Genomic DNA, 21667 nt, shown 5'->3' with positions numbered 1-21667 from the left:
GTACTTTATAAAGAAAATTGAATGTTAATGTACGTTTTTAATTATGGTTTTACTTTCCACAAATGATGTGCATTTTTTTTTCTTTAATCCCAGAAGAATTAAGACCATTGTTATTTAGCACTTGGACACATCCGCTGTGTGTGTGCGTCACGTGTGGGAAGACGTCGCGATGACGCACTGCCACTGAATTCCTTTATTTTTATTTTTTCGGCTATGGCATCGTAACATATAATTTATTTTAATTTGATCACAACAAACTCTGGAAACATTGACCCTTTCAAATAGAAAATGACGTTTAAAACTTCATGCCAGTGTGTTTGACAGGAGATATATTATTTTATATATGTATTTCCTTAACGGCCCTTTTGTATGGAAATCGTGGCAATGGGTGTATGTGCTTTTTGTCATTGTTAGCTCATTGCAGTGTGGTGCAATGATACTTTTTGTGCATTGTAAAGTGCTGATGCACAGTTCCTTTTAATTAAATATGCCAACAATTATTCTCCATATCTGTCTGGCAACAGAACACGTGGCCTTTTGTAAGTGCATAAATTCAGCAGCATTGGTTCAATACACACACAACTCTGGACTGGTTTTGACATGCGGTGTGTCACCGGCAGTCAGGCTTGCTTGGACCAATGCTCGTGAATTGCCAGATGTTACAGGCAAGTAGCGTCTATTTAAAATATAGGTCCTAGTTCCATCCAAAATTAAATGGTACAAAGCACAAACCAGTCCATTAGTGCCATTGTGGTGTATATAAATAACACAAAAAAGCGTTTTTAAATTATACTCTTTGGTTTTTTCGGTAAAGTCACGTAGGTATGAATCCTTGCAGTCACGAAAGCTTAAAATCCGTTTTTAAATTGTTGACCCAGTTTGGTGAGATTGCGACAGGGTGTGAACTATTTCTCGCAGCATTGCAGAACGGATGCTATTGTAATCGAGTTCTGGTTGAAGGGTTCCTACCTTCCCTGAGCTGGCCAAACTGTGATTTAAAAAAAAAAATCCTCTAGAAAGCCACTGTTAATGCAAGAAGGAATATTCATCAGGGTTGGGGAATACGTCAACATCGGATGGAAATACCAGGCTGCGCGAGACACGCCACCTGGAAAAATAAACTCTGGAAATATTTTGATGTGCTATGCTAATGGAAACCAAAAGCGAGGCTCACAATAAATGGCTTGTCTCATTCTTATGATGTATGTAATAAAATGTGGTGGTTTAATGAATCGATGGCTAGAATTATATACTTGGCAAAGAAAAGCCTGCTACTGTACGGCATTTAAAATATGTGCATGAAATACGCACAATTATGAAACGCACTATCGGTTTTTGTATATCATATAATTTAGTGCTGGATGATATTAATATCAATATTCATGCTCAATCCACTGCTGGTTGAATGCTTCCCCAAGCCGTCTGCCAGCCCTTGTGGTATTGTGATGCCTCTATCGATCTTGCTCCTGTCCACAAGTTGGACATCTGTGAACGACTTGACATCTGTGAAAAAGAGCTTTATAGCTCATCGGATGCCTCCAGTATAAATATTCTAATTCTTATTCTGATCTCATGGCTCCATCTCTGTGGTGGATATGCTCTTTGGCTGCCACTCCATGGTTAGCCTCAACCTGGCTGATTTACAGGGCCCAAGAAAAATATGGGCAAAATGCGAAATGTACACGGAATAAAATCATTGTTGGAAGCACACAGCTGAAAATCACATAAGAACATGTTTACCCGGGGCAAATATTGAAGGCGGTTGAGGATCAAAAAATGATAAGAGCGTAGGTCAATATGTTGATTGAGGTAATGAATTGGAAAAAAAAATACTACTGTCTTTGTGGTCGATTACTTGGGCCCCTGAAAAAAAAATCCTGGCTCTCAAAGGTGGACAACCCCCTGTACAAGTCATGCCCAGCGCGATGCAGATGATGATGTTAACGACGTCACAAAGCCCCGTCCATCGCCACCCATTCATGGCAATAGAGTTGAGACTTTTCCTCCCAAATATTATCGTGTTATCCGATTAGTCGAGTATAATCGGTTGAGAACTCGATTAAATAATGAAGACGGCTCGGCTGTGAACATCAAATACAGAGCGGGTTGGAGTTCTTTTAGGTCATATTTACTCAATAATGAAAGTAAGTAAGAAGAGCAGTACGATTTTATCAATTTTATATACAGGTTTACTGTTGAGGGAAATCTGCCCATGTGTGTAATGTTGTGAACAGCGGTGGCAACAAGTCAAGAGGCAAGTTAGTAATCGGCCGTATGTAGACCCACAGTCGTGTTGAGAATATTTTTAAGCTGTCCCTTTATGGAGCCTGATATATATCTTATAGCCGTTGCATGACTCATGTTCTGAAGTGTTCAGAGGTTCAATTAATGTGAAATGTTTTTAAATTCCTGCCGTGATATAAGAATGTTTTTGTCAGGTCACATGAATACTTATGCATAGACATACCGACGTGAATTATATCACTGTCATGCATGTTTGAGTGTGTTATATACCTCAGACATGATGGGTGTTTGGTTATTTTAACAATTCAGTATAATTATTTCTACAATATTAAGATGTTATTTTATTTTGCATTCAGTATTACATCACTTACAAACACAGTAATAGTTTTATACAAACATGAGGCTTCAGACTGATGCTTCCTTATAGTACGTATGTGGTTAATAATATCAACTAACATTCTAGTTTACTTATCATTCCCTGACTCGTTTTATCAATATCTAAATCTAGGTGTGCGATCAAGTCCACGAGGCTGGTGGTGAGCAGCACGATGTATAGCAATGATCTCCTGCTCCAAATATGTTTAATCATCATTACAATGTACGTATGCCGAACTTCTTTCGCACCGTATGTAGCCAACCGTGCTAATCAGAGGTGCAAATAATACTGCCTAAAATAATGATGGGTTGTTTTCGTGCAATTACCATACAACAATTTTCTTAGAAGAAAGAAATGTTATGAATTCTGGAAGGGAGGATTGTAATTAATTCAGGGAAAGCGAAATGTAGTTCATTTAGGGATACGGGCATGCAATTAATTTGAGAAAGAGGAATGCGATTTATTATGGGAAAGTTATATTTTTCTATATGTAACGTAAACCTTTTATTTTTCCTGGAGTCTTGGTCAAGTATCGTTCTTATATTTTGGTCTTGGCATGAATGTAATGTCTTCCTTGGTTATTTAAAATGAATTAGTCGATTGCAAAACTAACATAGCTTTTATTGTGGTGGTATATTCACCATGTGGATATGTTTGGCTCTTTTAAAATTAGTGAATATTAAGCCTCTTTATGACAGCTAAGCTAATGCGCATAGTCTGGTTAAATTTCAAATAACATAGCCTCTATGTGGAACAAGTTGAAACTATTTGCCAAATTGTAGAGGCACCGTGGTGGAGAGATGTTAACAACCTCGCCAGGTATACAGGAGGTTATAGTTTCGATCCCAACTCTGATGCCTTTATATTCAGAGTTTGTATGTTCTCCCTGCGGTCGCTTGACATTTTTCTCTGCATTATTTTTTTCCTCCACATTTATAAACATGCTTTGAGAGTACTCTTTGGTTCTTTCGGTAAAGTCACGTAAAAAATAAAAAAATAAATAGAATACGACGTTTCGATTGCAACACAAGCAACCGTCATCAGGTATGACTGATAAAACAAACCTCCTAGTAAAATTAGAAATGGAATGCAATGCAACACAGAGAGTCGGCTAACTCAACAGTTAACACTTTACCTGGTTGATTGCGTTCTTCCAAAGATTTCTAAATTTGAGAGAGAGAGAAAAAACACACAGACACGGAGACGCACAGAGAGACAACGACTCTGTGACACGGGGCATTATATATAGAGGTGGGGCAGAGAAATTAGCATGTCGGTGAGAGCGCCCGGAGGAGAGAAATTGGACCTTGGCAAAACAGTTAGAATTGTGTTGCATTGCATTGCATTTCTAAGTTTACTAGGTTTGTTGTCTCGTTAATTTATACCCGATGGCGGTTGCTTGTTTTGCAATCGAAACGTCGTATTCTATCATTTATTTTAGTTTATTTCTGCGTGACTTTACCGGCAGAACCAAAGAGTAATTCCTGCAGTCACGAAAGCTTCAAAGCATGTTTATGCTTTTAGAGTATTTGGCTGCTATAAATTTGCACATAAGCCACATTGCTGAGCTATAATTTGTGGCCACGTCACTTCTGAAAGAAAGCTGTATAGCTCAGTGGACCTTACCTGGTAAAATTAATATAACTGAATAATTGTATTTTATTTTAGTATGATGGTATGTTTTCGACAATCGTGTCTTTAGAATCTTTGAAAAAGAAACATCCAGTAGTTATCAAAATTATTAAGATGTTAAATTTTTTTTTTATTTCTACCGTTTAAGACAAACTCTTGAATGAGCCGTGTATAATGTTTAAGTTATTTAAACATAATTGTATCCCCATTGCTTAGAACATGGCATCTAACGTACATTCCACACTCCATTATAAACATTGGCGTGCATATAAGATTATTTATTTGCTACAATAGGCTTATCGTTTTGAAGGGAAGGCTATACGGTTTTAATATACAGATTCAAATGAACACTCAGTTATACCCAATAAATATTTTTTACAGCTAAAAAATGGCATCTCCTCTGTGGCGTTTTTTAGAAACTGTAAGAATACCATTTTATGTGCAGCCTTTTCAAATTTTACTCAAGCTCCTCACATTGCTTTGCTCTTAGTTTCCTTTGTCTCAGAGCTGCTGACAGCAAGTATTACATTTGCATATACGTGCAATATGTATTTTATGCCTTCTCATATTATGCTTGATTAAATAAAAATGTGGCCTTAACTTTGCAGCAGATTTTGCTTTCTGAATAAAAATAAATAAAGAATTACATTTTGGGGGTATAGCAACGATTGTGCCTGGCAGTGAAAAGGTGCACTTGTGACAATATTGGTATTGTATTTGAAAATAAGAACACCATGGTACCCATGTTTAAGGCATTTTAATTGTAAAATATGCCTGCCAATATGAATAAGAATATTTCTGTGATGACACGAAATGCCCCGCTTTATAAAATCGTGGCAGTTGCAGTTTATTCCTTACATGTAAAGAAAATGGCGTGTTCTTTGGTATGCATTAAACAATGCAAACGTGAAGAAAATATCTCGAACCCCTATTTGTTGAACTTGGTACAGACCTCCTTCCCTGTTCGCAGCTCTCACATTGGAATGAACCGTAGGGACCCCCCCTGACACTTTGGCCTGGAGCCTCAGATACCCATAACCTGGGTCTGTGTGAAGATTGCTGGGGGGTGGAGGAGGGTTAAGGATTTAATTTGACCGTGCGTTTCGTTACTTACCTTGGCGTGGGAGTGGCAGTAGAGAGGGGGGGGGGCATGATGGGGGCATCAATTGCCACTGCTCTGATCCCCTGTGCCAAGCAGACTTCAATCATACGTCTGCTCGTGACATGAAAAGGGAGCAGATGGACCTTTGAATACACAGCTGTGCTGGGTATATAAAAATGGTGTGCATGGTGGATTTTGGAGGTAGCTGTGTCATGCAGCAGAGCTAAAGGAAGAGCAGCTTTTATGTGAGAATGGATGCTAAGCTTTTGCACGCATTATCAGTAAAACTTCATTTTAAAAAAGGTAAGAAAAAAATATTTCCTTGTGTGGAAGTGATAGCCGGAGTTTTTACTTTTTTTTGTATCTCTATAATGAAACTGTTACTACCACATTGCCTGTTTACTGATTATACACACAGGTTGATGCAAAATGTCACGAAACAGAGGAAAGGGAAACAATGTTTTTTGACCTCAATACAAATTATTGACCTCATTTCGAATTATTGACCTCAATGAAGATAAGGCCAATTTGCTTAAATGTTGAGTCATTGTGTTTTATCATAATGGTTCAAATTAGAAAATTACACATAATTACTCTGTTACAAAAACAACAAACAATAATTATAATGATTTTATTTTACTTCCTAGGGTAAGAATATACTGTTCTGAAGTGATAAGTGTTTCCGTGAATAATTCTACGATAAGATAATACTGTAATTGGCACAGAAAAAGTAAATAAGGTGGACAAACCATTTTAAGAACAATATACAACAAAAACGACTGATTCTTAGTTTTTTCGGTAAAGTCACTGCAGTCACGAAAGCTTTAAATCAAAAACCACTGAGTTTAATCCTCTGCTTATGCTACCAAAGGGGAGCTGCTGTGGTGTATTGATTAGCACACTGGACTTGGACATTCACCGTCTCAACTCCAACTTCTGGCGACACAGCGGTTGAAATAATTGGCAGGTCACGTGCGGTGTGTGTATAACGTGTGGTCACACCACACCTCTTCCAACATGTCTCGTCAGTGTGGAAGAGGAGATGGAATAACCTCAAGAGTAGTTAGCTCAAATGTAGTCCTTCCCCCAGCAGTGGCATGAGCAGGGAATTGCAGGGCTTTACCTTTAACATTTGTATGCCAGCTCACCCATTTCAAGGTTGTAACTGTATAACAGAGTGGCATTATTTATTTTATGGATAACGTTTCATGACTGCCCCCTCGTATCGAGGCATTTTCAAAATATTCCATTAAAAATTGTGGATGTATAAAATATAACGAGGTCAAGGTATTAAGCGCCTGCAAAGATTATCGTTTAACCTCAGATTCCATGGAGGGGGGGAATATTAAAATGGCTGAGCTTGCTGTCTCAGATCTTTCAAGGCCTCGACTGTGACATGAGCATGTCAGGGTGACTCCGATTTCTGTTGGATATTCCGAGATTGCTTGTTGGGCCGCATCGTAGCATCAGCAATTTAAGCTGCTTGGCTGAACACCGCATAACCTTAGCGTATCATAACTTATACATGCATCAGATTATGATTACATCTAAAAATAATACAATTTTAAATATGATCAGCATCTGCTTTGTTTGAAACTATTTCCATCAATATGGTACAGTACTTGTTTTGATGTAACATTTATTATGAATATATAGGTCACCCATCTGTTTCTCATCTTATTTTATATTTATAGTTTAAAGAAAAGATAATAATTTTTACAGCCTTCATAGATTTTGCGTGTGTGTGTGCCTTAATGATTTTCCACATTATCACATACCATCTCTGTAACATTGACCACTGCAGCTGAGGTAAAATATTTCCAGCAGTTGCCAATTTTATAAATTCAACACGGGGGGGGGGGGGAGCTGAAGGCTTCGACATTTCTGATTGGCCCTCAGGAATGTGTGGTGGCTACTTTCTCACACAGAAGTGTCATTCAGCAATCCCCCTCTAAAACCCAAGCCAGCAATTACAGATGACTTGTGAAAAACCTGGCATCATCGCATTGGTGTCGAGATGAGAATTGGTTAAAGCAGCTGCGTTGGGATTCAGTGCCATGTGCCAGTTCATTTGCACAGCCAACTGTTGGCAGAACACACAACAAGCGTCTAGACGTTTCTCTTCTGGGCAGCTCTACCTGTTATGCTATGAATGATAATTATCATTCTCCTGCATCTCTAAAGATACAAACATTTCCCAAACTGGCAATGACCTATTCACACGGGTAACAGTGTAAACTACTATGAAGTAACGTACTAGAATAAATGCCAGACTTTATAAAAAGCGGAATTAAGCTTTGCTTGCAAACATAATTTCAGATTTGCCTACTTGATTAGCCAAGCATCAATTAGTTACATTATGCCAACCTTTAAAACGTTATACCTTTCGTGTCTGATTAATCTACCCTTTTTGCCCCAAGTCTTCAGCTGTCTGTAATGGCCTACATTTTTTAATATGTAACACATTTTGATCGTACGTTGTAAATTATGTGTGATGGCGCATGAGCCCAACGCTGCCACTTTGACCACTGCTCATACGAGATAGCTGTGTTTCCATGACAAATACAGTATTTATGAAGTGATGAATTTAGGTGCTATCGCACTGGCAGCATATTCAACATTGTGATGGGTTTTATGTCCTGCATGTATATTTATTTTTTTAATCCACAATTTCATTATACCTATTCAGTCACTGAAACTGTTATGCTGTGTGTTTAATCTAAGAATGGTACAAACAAAAATAAGTGATTGATTTTAAAGACACGTACATCCCGTCACCTGTCGAATAATTGTATGCTAATTTTATCTTCAAAGTTAAATATTTTAGAAGAAGATAAGACATGTTCTCGGCAATGCCTTTGTACTCGCAGTTTGAGTTCCTCTAGCATTTGATGTAAATTGGCATCATAAGTGAGGGATTGTTTATGGACTCGGCACTGTGCTTGGCATGGCATGCAAAGCCTTGGGGTGGATTTCTTGGGATGTCTAGACACGACCGGAAGGTTATGCGAGACATGGTTCTTGTAACAATAAGAACAATACCATTAATACAAATCCCATGCTTTAAACCCATCATATATCTCTCAACTTTTATGAACTTTTTGTATTTGGAGGGTTCTGAAATGTGTACTCTAATGACCTTTTTGTGCATAATAAAGGTTTTTGGGTTAGATCGCGTTTATTTATAAATGTGTCGTAACCCTCCACCACCCGACACGGCCAATCAGCAAAGAAAAGTGTCACGTTGACAAAAGACAAATAATTCACCACTTCAGCCCACCGGTGTGTTGAAGAGTTAATCCACATTTACAGTTTGAGTATTACCAAAAAAGTCAACCTCTTTCCTCTCGCGACCATAGAGTAGGTGAGTAGAAGCCGTTGTGAAGATCCACGTGTCTTAAGATGTGTCTAAAGAACAACTGCTCTTGACTTCCATGAAGATATATAGCCTTTATTTTGTAACGTTCAATGTATGTCACGTATTTTCCTTATCCTAACCCAGAGTTTTAACTCCTGATCCACTGACTGGAAGGTATTCTACATAAAGATAACATTTGTATTGATAACAAGCAAGGCTTCTTTAAACATTTAATTCCATGTAAAATAGCATTAGATCACTGGGAAATATTTGTATTTCACTCTCCGCAGCAAAGCATGGGGTTAGCTATTGGTACGTTTCGCATAGCTTGTTGGTTTGAGTAATTGTAAAAAAAAGTCTTCTATTAAAAAAAATGTCATATCTATCCGCACTGAAATGTTGTATTATTTAGGAAAACAAATTGATGTTTTGTACATGTGTAACCATTTTTGTCATATGTTTAATGTGGTTCTCTGGTTGTCATCGTATATATCATAACTATGTGACCTCTAACTGGTGCACAAAACCCATGTGTAATGTTCTGCTGTTGATACGTGTTTACAATTATTTTACCCCATATATTAAAATTGTAACCTCATTATCTCGTGTGAGAAGAGCAATCAAGTCCCTTTCTGCTACTCCCTATGGCATGACAGTTGTTTACGATGTTCCAGAATGACCCAGGCATGACAACATAGCTTTTTTTCCTCACATAAATCTAGGCTCTGTATTACTATAATAAGAATGAAATTTATAACACTTACAATATTTCATGGACAAAAAAAATGGACGTAACTCTGAGGCGTGCAGTTCAAGCTCATTGTCTGTCACTCGAAACCCACGCTAAAGAGGTGGGTGCCTGAAAGTGTATCTTTAACATTCGGTGTGGATTGAATGCTGCAAATGCGCAGGTGGCATTGCAGATGGAGGCGGCTTCTGTGGAGAGACGACGCCTGCCAGTGATGGCCTTGATGTACAGAGAGAGGAGGTTGTGAGTCGCGCTGCAGGACAGTTCTACCATGAGCTGTGGTGCGACGTGACAAGAGGGGGGGAAACTCAATATTTCTCACCGAACTACGGTGTATACCCTGGCGTTCGTGCTGCAGTTCCACAACCACTGGGGGGACGTGTTCCGGTCCTGTGTGGTACACGGACTTGCCAGCTCGGCCCACAGTGCCATCGGCGCCCCACCAGGCCAACTGGACACTAATTGAGCTTGGCACCCGGGCCCAGGAAACACGCTTTAATTATGCTTTTGCACGGACTGGACTTATCTCTAAATCGTTTATAATGTCAACGCAGAAACGTGGTACACAGCCCATCACACCAGTGGCTGTATTTCATTTTCAGGGTTAGCTTTATTGTTAAAGCTCACTGCGGAACACTGCCCAATGTCAGAAATGGGTTCTTTACTTAGAATAATCGACCCTCGTGAAAGCATATTGTAAACGTAGAAACTCACCTTTTTGAAATAAAAAGAAATATTTCTTTTTCACCCCCATACCAAGACCATGGAGGGTAGGTCGGAGGGGGGGGGGAGGGACCAAGCTGCCTCAACTGGATCTCCATGTGCGCGCGTGCGTGGATCTCCACGTGAAAGCATCAGGATGGAATCTTTCCTGGGCCAGAAATGAAAGTGAGCATAGCAGGCGGAGCCTGATTTCCCACTGGTCATGGAAACATATCTTAAGACGCATTACCTGTGCAGTATAGTGGAAGGTTAATTTTGGACCTGTTAACCACATAAGATCTAAGATTTTTTTTATTGCACATTCTTGACACCATCAACTTATTATGCTCAAGAAGGTGGTCTAAATCTAGGATGGCCTACTTGAATGTATAACTCAAGATCTCACAAGAGTTCGGATGTGGTCTATATCATCAGCCACTATCGATGTTGCAGTTTAATTTGCTCTTTTTGAAATGATGTAATATGTACAGTAATTGTAATGCCCTGTTTTAGAAGATGAAATGCCCTTTAGATGTTTTACACATACGTAAAAAGTAAGGATATAGGTCCCTTTATTTTGTTTGCAGAAGTAAAAAGGTTTTTTTTCAGTACTTTGGCTTGCATTTAGTAAATAACTAAACCATTGTTTTCTTAACTAACGAATATAACAGGTAACATTTGGAAAGCCACGTGGGGCCTCGAATATATTCCTCCTTTGAGCCTTTTTTGGGGCTGGCCTTTTATCAGGGCAATTTAACTTCATGTTTGTATGCACCCTTCTGCAAAAGTTAAATACAATTACAAACACCTGTGGCACTTAAAATACTTCAACAGTTGCATACAGGTGTAGGCAAAGATTAAGAAGCAATCTTGTTTACGTAAGGGCTATTTATCATCCTGTCTCATCTAGTTGTGCTGCAATATATTGGTTTGCAACATTATAGCTTAAGAGAACTGGAAGCCACGGGCATTCATATTAATAATGGGATTGCCTATTTTAGCAGCATGCAGACTGCATGCATACTGCCACTTTATTGCATAGCGCGCCTGTGCTAAAACCCTTGACAACATAATTGATGCTGCGTTCCAACGTTTTTTGCTTAATCGAGCCAACTAACAAAATGCATAACGCAAAATACAAGTTAAAATTAATTACACTGCAATTGTATTGTCAGAGGGAATTGTCAAGCATTTTGAGTAAATCTATAGTGCATAGCATCTTCCAAAAAACACATTTTGCAATAAATAATATTGAGAAAATGTTTCAAATTGGATATTCAGATGAAATTATGTTGCTGTGCAATCATGCAAAAGGGTAGGAGAAGGGGTCTACACTGAGGCATTACACATTTGAGACAATTGTAATGTTGGGGCTATTCACGTTTATTCTGGAAATATCCTAATCCGCTATGTATTACTAATCTTGATATGGAGGTACCAGCAGCGTGTTTTTGAAATACTTCGTGTTTAGGAGCACATTTGTGAGCCAATTAGGGGAGAAAACACATGCTTTTTAATGAATAGCAGGTGAGCCCTATCATGAGATTAGCCCTACATTAATGATGCTACTGCTGTTACTACTCTGTCTTATGCAGGAATGCTTCAAGCCTCTTATATTTCGCCTCGAGCTGTGCACCTCTTGAGTGGACTTCAATCTACTTGTGACCAGGCTAATTGGAAACCAGTGGTTTGGAAACATAAAATAAATTAATGGGTACACAAAGCCATGAGGATCAATAAGGTTATCGTTCATGGGGCACTGAGATTCTGGAGAGAAAAAAGGGCCTGCAAGGCAGCTTTAAGAGAATGAATGTCACAGGCAAGCATTATGTGATGACACTACTGTTACCTGAAAGCCCTGGGTGTATAGGAATAGTATTGTAATGAGTCGGGAAGACTAAAAATCTAATTGGTGGTAGCATGTGTAGAAGTTACGACTGCAAATAAGTTAATAATATGGTTTTTCCCCTTTTTTCTGGAAACAAAACTGAAACCTTTTTACAAGGATTCATGTCTGCATTAACCACAATACCTGCAGTCAAAATGCAAACAAAAAACATACTATGATTATATATATGCATTGTCCTTGAAACTGATTGGTCCACACCAAGGGACGGCTTTCTTTTGAGCCTCGACCCAATTGGTGCTCGACCAGATGATAGTGCATTGTCTTTGAGCTGTACGCCGTCTGGCGTCATCTGGTCGAGCACAAATTGGGTCGAGGCTCAAGAAAGCCGTCCCTTGGTGTGGACCAATCAGTTTCAAGGACAATGCATATATTATCATGGTATGTTTTTTTTTATTAAAGCTTTCGTGACTGCAGTAATTCATATTCTTAGCTCTTTCGGTAAAGTCACGTTGAAGGGAAACAATAAAATAATAAAATAAATATAAAACAATAAAAATTCTCACGACGTTTCGACCATAACACAAACGGTCGTCACCTATTTTATTATTTATTGTTTCCCTTCAACGTGACTTTACCGAAAGAGCTAAGAATAAGTATGTTTTTTGTTTGCATTTTGACTGCAGGTACTGTGGTTAATGCAGACATGAATCCTCGTAAAAAGGTTTCAGTTTTGTTGCCAGAAAAAAGGGGAAAACCCTATTATTATATTGTGGTACTGGCAAAGGAGGTCTAATGATGCAAATAAGTTGTAAATTTAACAATTATTTTATATTTTTCCTATTGTGATTTATTATGCACTCGTGCGTGTAAATACGCCTTAACATATGTCGCTTTTTGTGAAGTTGGTGCAAATTGGCTTAACAAAGGGAAACATGATGGAGTATAATAGGTGATTTAAAATTTTGATTTAAAGCTTTCGTGACTGCAGTAATTCATATTCTTAGCTCTTCCGGTAAAGTCACGTTGAAGGGAAACAATAAAATAATAAAATAAATATAAAACAATAAAAATTCTCACGACGTTTCGACCATAACACAAACGGTCGTCATCACACAACGTGTGACTTTACCGAAAGAGCTAAGAATATAATAGGTGATGTTTAGGGGTTTCTTGTTGTGCTTGTGTACCACTGCTAATACGGTATCTCAGAACAATCATGTGCTAACCTTCAAATATGTCAAAATGCATTACATTGATAAATGGCATATGATGATGGGAAACGTCCTTCAAAGTGAAAGGGAATTTTATTTCAGATATGTTGATACTTTGAAAAGAAGGCGGCTTCATACCTTTTCCACTTTTAACACCAAGACCACTTTTAACATTTGACCAGTCTCCAAGGACAATTCACAAACGATTAATATTTACCTATGGTAACTCGCACAGTGCGCATTGCACAGATAATATCAGCTCATGAAACTGTGGCTTTCAATAGCTTTGTCACAAAAGCCCTGATTACTCGAGTCTACAAACGCCCGATAGTGAAAGTAGCAGCCATGAAGCCAATTGATTTACGTCTTGTGGCCAAATGGCTTCTGGAGAAGTGCATCGGATGGTTTGACAAAGTACATTATCGTGTATTGTTACTTGCCCATCGCCTGCATGTAGGTGCCGCAAAAACTCTATGCAAATCTGTATAGTAAAGTTTTAAAATGTTACCGTAAGAAATAGTGAATACGTTCATATAATGTACGGGACTTTGTCAATTTGCTGCCGGATGAAGGCCTACCCATTATTTATCATGGTGTGCTAACCACTGTGCCACTGCTTCAACCCGGAGTATACTTTTACACAACGGTCAAATGCTGAATATGTTATTTGCTTTTCGCTGGTTGCAAATAATAAACGACGTTTCGAAACATTTCTCAACGAACACGGCAGAATAAAAGGTGATTGTCAATATACCCCAAAGCACAATACATTTACCGTCTTAACAATACATGGCATTTAGTGATCTTCGTTTTTGCCTCGTCAGATAAAGAAGTTAAACACCTTGTTGCTGAAAGATTAGTGGTAGTTCCCCCCCCACACACACCCGTTACTAAGTATGTGTTGATTGATTTGGAACTGCATACCCTCCCCACAAACTGTTTTACTGCCATGCTGGTCTTCGTTTTCCCACAACTAAACTACTTGCAATCCTTTTGCATACAATTTGTAACAAAGGCACTGCCAGTGGGCTTTGCCTGCACAATCGCCACGGTTAGATATCATTGCATGGAGGCGCACGGGAAATTAGCAGACGGTTGTTGTTTTTTTGGTCAACCATGCCTTTGGAAAGGACAGAGAACTGATTTCAAGCTCGGCTTTAGGCTAAGGTTGACTTTTCGCTGGATTGCACTGCAGTTACTTCCGACAGTTTTAGAAGTCTTTAAAAAGGATTACCTATGGCGGTATAATAAACTCAGAGTTATAGTGGCAAAGGTCATAGGGCATGCTCTTATGGCTCTATGACGTACAGTAAATCGAAAAGCGAAAATAGTAAGGGGGTGTGCTGTGCAGTTGTTGTTCACCATCGCTCTTCATTGACCGAGAGTGCCGATTTACACGATTATCGGGCCTTTTGGTAAAAGTCTAGTTATTGAGACCCTCGTGCAAATGTTTGCTTAATCACATATTGCTGTCGGACATTTTCGGGCAATTAACGAGCATTCGCACACGCCCTTTATGGACGCAAGTGTAATGTTGGCGAACACATAATAACCTTTTTTTTTGACAAAGAACGCTTTGGTTTAGGACTGTGTACACTGCAACCTTGGACTCTTCCCCTATGACGAAATTTCGAGCTGTTGCCGACTATAATTATCGCTTCATGGGCCGCGATGATGTAAACCCTTTGGAGGTTTCGTGATGAGCGCTCCCAAGTTTATCACAAATAGTGGTGGGCAGGCGGGCAATAAACTCGACAGCAGATGGGCAAGAGATGAAGGTGGAGATGAAGGCAGAGTGGCAGCACCGACAGGGACGTGGTTGAGGATATTTGACATCGCACTGTGTGTGATGATGCTGGGTTGATTTGTGTGCATGTGTGACGGCTCTCTCGGTAAATCGATTTTTTTTTCTTTCCCACGTCTTGTTTTCTCATCTGAGAGAATTGTGGTGCATTATTACCCTGGGAAGGGTGGCAAAAGAAACGCGCGTGAAATTACAGCGTTGGGGGGGGCTGAAAGTTACGCACAAAAACCACCTGCCAGTATTTCTGCACATCAGTTTGGCAAATGTAAGAAATGTGCCACGTAATGCAGTTTTTATTTACTGTGTTCCACAGTCTCATTGCTTTCACTAATTGATTGTGTTCGTGTGTAACATAACAAAAGTGGCAACACTAGACGCAAATTGTCATATTTTGATTTCACCGTACAGCACTGTACTTGTGAAAATGAAGCCAGAAACACATTGCTGCAGATGTGCCTTACTGTAATGCGGTGAAGATTAATATGAATGACAAGCTTGTCAAAACAAATCATAATAGATTAAGGACAATTGACGTCATTGTGATAATTAAAATAATTACAGTACAGATGTGGGCACGGTTTTTTTTTACCCCTTCAGGCAGTTTTTCACAACGAAACTAAAATTTCTTGTTATTCAACTTGCACTTATTTACGTGTATTAAAAGTTGTGCCCAGAGAGATTTTATTTTGATTTGGTGCTGCAGTTTCTCGAAATAAAATGTAAAATGTGGGCCTTCCTGGCATTGAATTCCCATTCGTGTGCACATCCCAGTTCTGTTTGTTTATTTTCCAGGTTGTTTGGGCCCTTTGAATGCGTTTAGCTTCCGGATTACGTGGGCCAAATGCCATTCTATCAGCAGCAGGTGGTTACATGGGTGGTATGCCTAAAAGTCTGCATAATCTTTAATAAAAAAAAATTTTTTATGAAAAAGTATATTTTTTTAATTGTGCACAGGTGCTTTTAAGTCCATGGGCTTTAAACTGTGCAAATGATGAAATTCGAGGCAAACGTTGATTTATTTCGAGAAATGTTTCATATGTAATGGATAATTGTGCAGTAATGTGACAGCAATTTAAATGTGCTTATCATTATTACATTCCAGTTGCGTCTGCAGAGATTACCAGAGGGTGTTAAAAGCCCAGTAAATCACCATCTTTGTGAGAGTAGGTCATATACTGTTACTGTCACATATCCCAGCTCCCAAATAAAAATTCCTACAATGACTTGATTAGATTAATAACTGGCACTATATGACTCTACGTGTCTTCATACAAAAGCACATAATACTACTACAGACTATTGTTGACATCTCTTAAGCAGCATAGTTTAAAAGGAGTTCTCATAAATTTTGCAAAGGCCAGTGGCCCTCAGTTTTTTTTATACAGCCTATAAAGTCACATGTAATACATGCATATTTTTTTTTCCTTCAGGAAGCACAGCACGCAGAATAGACTTATCTGGTGGGAATGGAGTGAATCTGCAGTATTTTTCATATTCATATGTTCTAATGCTCTTGTCTGTAATTTGTTGTTGCTAATTAATTATATTGATGTAACTTCAGATAATCAAATGTAAATAACTACAGTTTACAAATACCAGCTAATCAATTCCAATTAATGTCCTCGATGCAAATAATTTGCATATTACTCTTTGGTTCTATTGAGTAAAGTCACGTAGGTAAAAAATAAAATAACAAAAATCACGTGACTTTACCCAATTGAACCAAAGAGTATGGATCTTTGCAGTCACGAACGCTTTAAATCTAGAATTTGCATATTCTTTCATGGTGTCAAAAGTGGTTAGGGTATGGTCTGTAACAGAACCATTTTGGGTATCCGCAAACTGCTGCTTGCAGAACAAATGGTCATTAATGATCATTCTTGGGAATTCTATTTTATGCCAAGCCCATTATGGAATTTAGGAATGTGTGTCAAATACAAAGCGATGCATTATGAAGCCACTTACAAGCATGCAACACTTTAAGTCCATAACCATTAGTTTAGATCCCTATCAATATATTAACTCACTCACATTTGTGTATGCATATGAACACGTGGGTTAATGTATGCGCATCAAGTGTCTGGAACTAACGGTTATGAAAGTGCATTTCAAAGGTACTTGAAAACAAACTTACAAAAATCTGAATACTCAGCATTTTAGTTCTAATTTACAATTTTAAAAACAAAATGGAAGACTGCTCCATTTCCTTTTGCATAATTAAACTACAAGGTCGTCTACTTGTTTCTTTAATTATGAGTAAATGTTGCCCATAATGTAGAATTTAACTGAACTCTCATTATAAAAATTTGCGCTAGGAACATTACTGCACGAGCAATGTGACATTATCAGTGGGAAAAGCCTTTGGAACATTACCCCCTTGTTTTTTTGGAAATGAGTTACCGCAGCTTTAATCTTATTCGGTTTCAATGTCCAATAATTTCACATCAACCTTTGTTTGATTATTATTGATTTAAACAAAAGCTAAATCCACGGGGAAAACTTTTCAAAAAGATAATGGTATAGATTATAAACCCACAATTCCTTTTGCACTGTAATGATTCAACACTGTCCTCAAAATGCCTTCATCCAAAATAAGTAATTGTTACTTGCATCTCATATAATTTATATTGACCAATCTAAAGGGAATGTTGCTGTGATGGTCAACACACTGGATTTGCAATCCAGAGGTTGCCGGTTCAATTGCTTAGTGGTAGTTGATCAGTGGACAACTATTTAATCTCAGCAGTTGGGTACATCACAGGTCGCGTATGTCAGCATATAAAGTGTAGCAGCTCGCACCACTTCTGCTACATCTGGCCTATGTGGAAGAGCAGGCCAAATACCCTCTGGAAGGGCGCTCTCGAGCTCTCTCAAGTGGAGGCCGTTCCACCAATTGCAGGTGTGCACCTTTATGCATAATTAATCAGTCCTAAAACTGGTATCTTTTGGACTCTCTTTAGCCCATTGCTGCTGTTTTTACTCCGTGAAATAGCACGATCCGTATATTATGGGTGTAATGATTTGTCCCCCTTAGCATTCGAATCATTGCGACCCATGGTCAGAGATTGATTCAAGAAACAATTATTTAAAATATGGTGCATGTAGTGATCTCCAGTGGCTCGAGGAGTCATGTGGACCCATTACATACAACGTTTATAAACCCAAAAAAACATAAATTATTTCACATATAATTTGGCGTGTTAATTATGAGCATAAGAATTTGCGATTAATGAATCAATGCAGCAAAACGACCCTCCCGTATTTTTCTATATTTCCACATATGGAGGTGAATATATATAAATAATGCTGTGTTTTTCACGTTTGATTTACAGAACACATTGTTGAGTATTCTATTGGAACTTTGAGTTGCCCAAAAATGTAACCTTAAATAGACTGCTCGTTAATGTCTGTTTAAGTCTTCTCACCCAGTGTAACCACAATGTCGACCTTGTGACCATTTTCAGTGGCAGTTTTCGGTAAGCACTGTTTATGGAACAGAGGTTGACCTGACACATCTGCTGCGATTTGCTTCAAGCAATTTAAGGATTGTCAGCATTGTTAGTATGGAACCCAACGGCGTATGAGACAGTTTGATTTGTTCAAATAAACCTCCGAATGCCATGGTGATTTTCAAGGCTCTTTATTCGGGAGCGTTCTGCTTTGCACATTGTGATAATTTGGTGTTTATCTGCATGTGAGTGCCACCTCATCCAATCCTGTTTGTTTTGGGTTTCTGCACACGTGCCTCATGTTACTTGAACAGTCTTGTTGCCATAGGGCTCACTTGGTCGTGTGTTTGGAACAGAAACCTAGCTTCAAAGCAAATGTTCAAAGTACACCTGATGGAGCATTGTGGGTAATACATTAATGCATAAGTGTTCACTAGCTACACATAGAAATAATATATATGCTCATCTATCAGCTCTTTGGCCTTGCAGACTTATGTTAACCAGAAACGTGTTTTAAAAATGCAAAGCCGCCTGGCTGTTTGAGCCCCTGAAGGAAAACGTGTAAATTTGCACATTTACACAAAAGTTGCCTGTTAACACAAGTCTGGAAGACCAAAAGGCCAATAGACTAAATTTATTTCACTTTTACGTGGAGATATGGCATGGGACGAATTATTTATTTAATTTATAACAAATACATGTTGCGAGTATACAAAGTGATCTACCTTCCTTGCTGTTGTTTGTATGCATGTTAACAGCTGTAAGCCTTTCAGACCTTCACTGAATATGTCATGATCAATGGTCAAAAAAATATTGCTGACAGCAGGCACAGTAGTCATTTGTACCGAAATGTAAACGCAAATATAAATGTAGAAATATTTTTTCATTCCGATAACAGGTTACTTTAAGCTACATTTATTAGATGTTATTTATTTCAGCGGGAAGGGCCCAATAAGGTGCTAGGCTCCATTTATTGGGCGTTTTGCGACAACAGTACGGATATTACACACGTGAGGTTAGTATACGAGCCAACAATTGTGGTTTTGTAAAAAAAAAAATGTCTTGTTACCTAAACATATAATACAAATTTGGTCATTTCCTTTGGTTTGGGCTAATAGTTGCAGATGCTAATAAACTGTGCAGTGAAAAAGTTAACGGGACCAAAACAGGAGGCTTTTGAATTCGGCTTTAACTGACTTGTGTGTTTTTTTTTTCTTAGCAGCCATAGATGAGCACTGGAAATGTATAACCTCCTCCAGACAGCTTCAGGAAGCCACAGATTTGCCCAAAAATGCCCCTTGTACGTGCAGAAATGTATGGAAGCCTGTGAATGCACTGACGGGCTTTCACTGAGTTCCTGCAGCTGGAGAAAAACAAACCCATTGCTATTTTTTTTTACTATAATAATCGGCGGGTTAAATGGAGCCGATAGATGTTTTTATTGTGTTGAGTTTCTGAAACTGTTAAATATATATATTTATTGCATGGGTTGCTTTATTAAGAGTTTGTTTTTTATGTTGAAATTCATAAAATGAGTTAGGTTCGGTCAGTGATATTTATATAGAAGTAATAAATATTCGATATTTATTGATTTTTTTTGTTAAAATCATGACAATCAGTTTATTGGCAAATATTGATGACAGCTACAGCTATTTTGGCACTGTATTGCCTGACCATGATTTGGTGTTCCTTTTACCTGTGTTTTTACTCGCAAAATTGCAACAAGCTACTTGATTCAAGAGCATTAATGTGTGTGTACATACACAATGCCATTTGAGGTTGCTTCGCCATTGGCCACATGCATGCATAAAAAATGTGGGTTTTTTTTGTGGAGAACCGTTTGCAAGCCTTATAAGGCCATTTGGCCTCCTTTTAGAGGTGGGACAGAAACACAACGGTGATAATATCTCTGCCAAGAGAAGGGTTACTTACCGAAATAACCAAAGGGTAATTCCTGCAGTCACGAAAGCTTCAAATCAAGGGTTACTATGTTTATTTTTTTCCATTACACACACATGAAAAGGAAGCTATTACACGATTCCTAAATACGGTTCTGGAAAGCCAAGCCACTGTCGAATTGATGTGTCCGTGTTCCCTATCGGCATCTTTCTAATTCTCATCCTGTTGTATAATTGAGTAGTGGATTATCGAACACACGAATGTATATTTCTATTCTTCATCTGTATATCTACCTGTCATAAAATGTACCTGTAATATAATCCACATAGTTTATAGAGCCATTATTCCATCCACCTTATGTCCTGCAGGTTAAGACACAGCATATTACTTGTCGCGTTGTCAATTTTGCCCCTGGGAGTAAAATTTTTGTTGATTTAAAAAATATATATATTAAATATCATAGCAATGTCTTCTAAAGCAAGCACAGTTGAGTAGAACGGGTGGCTCAACTTTCTTTCAAAGGATTCTGTGTTGTCTGATAGCGAATGTCTACCATAGAGGACTATTTTCGTGGCTATATTTAATTAAACCACACTGTACTCTGACCTAGAGGCAAACATATCAAAGAGGGATTGCCTTATCTCTGCTCCCTGGATATGCAGGGGTTTTTGCAGCTGTGTACGAAAGCTATCTGTTTTAATGCTAAAGTTAACTTCCGATAGGCTTTAGTAACACTCTTGTTTGCTTCCACCTTCAAAGTCACCACATGTTTATACAATTTGGATACATTGAATATGGTGTAATCCAGTGTTGTTGGTTTAAGGTTTTTAAAATTCCTTCCATGGATCACTTGTATACCAGTATGCATACCAAAACGATTTAGTTTTGTCTAGACTTTTTGGCCAAATTTCTTTGCACATTTCTAAGAGTTATTTGAGAGAAGTGTTTGATCTTACAAAACATGGGCCATTTTTTTTTACAAAACGCAAGTGTTTTTTTTTACACCTTTTATGCTAAATTTGAGCTGAGGTTATTTGTTTAAAGGTCTGTAGAGAATTGTTTTGGGATAAAATGCAAATTATTAAAAGGATTGCTGTTTGTCTTTTTTTAAGGTAGGGATTTCTACACACATGGTCTGACAACCTTTCAAATATTCAAAGCTAATGACTTATGGTTCAAAATATTTTGACAATGTTCTTTAGTATCAATTAAATTTGTGATGTATTTAACACATGGGCAATTATGGTTTTCCCTCTACTATTTCCTGAAGAAGGCAAGTTGGTGTTAATGTCA

General features: G+C 38.2%; 1 protein-coding gene across 10 annotated transcripts in view; it reads left to right on the top strand.

Moving 5' to 3' along the window:
* LRP1 (LDL receptor related protein 1) overlaps positions 1 to 21667 on the top strand; it is a 313912-nt gene that overhangs the window by 66829 nt on the left and 225416 nt on the right. The window lies entirely within an intron of this gene.

The sequence above is a fragment of the Petromyzon marinus genome, chromosome 10 (genome assembly GCF_048934315.1).
Source record: "Petromyzon marinus isolate PM22_M1 ecotype Great Lakes invasive population chromosome 10, UKy_Petmar_22M1.pri1.0, whole genome shotgun sequence".
NCBI lineage: Eukaryota > Metazoa > Chordata > Hyperoartia > Petromyzontiformes > Petromyzontidae > Petromyzon > Petromyzon marinus.
This window is presented reverse-complemented; position numbering and strand designations above follow the sequence as displayed.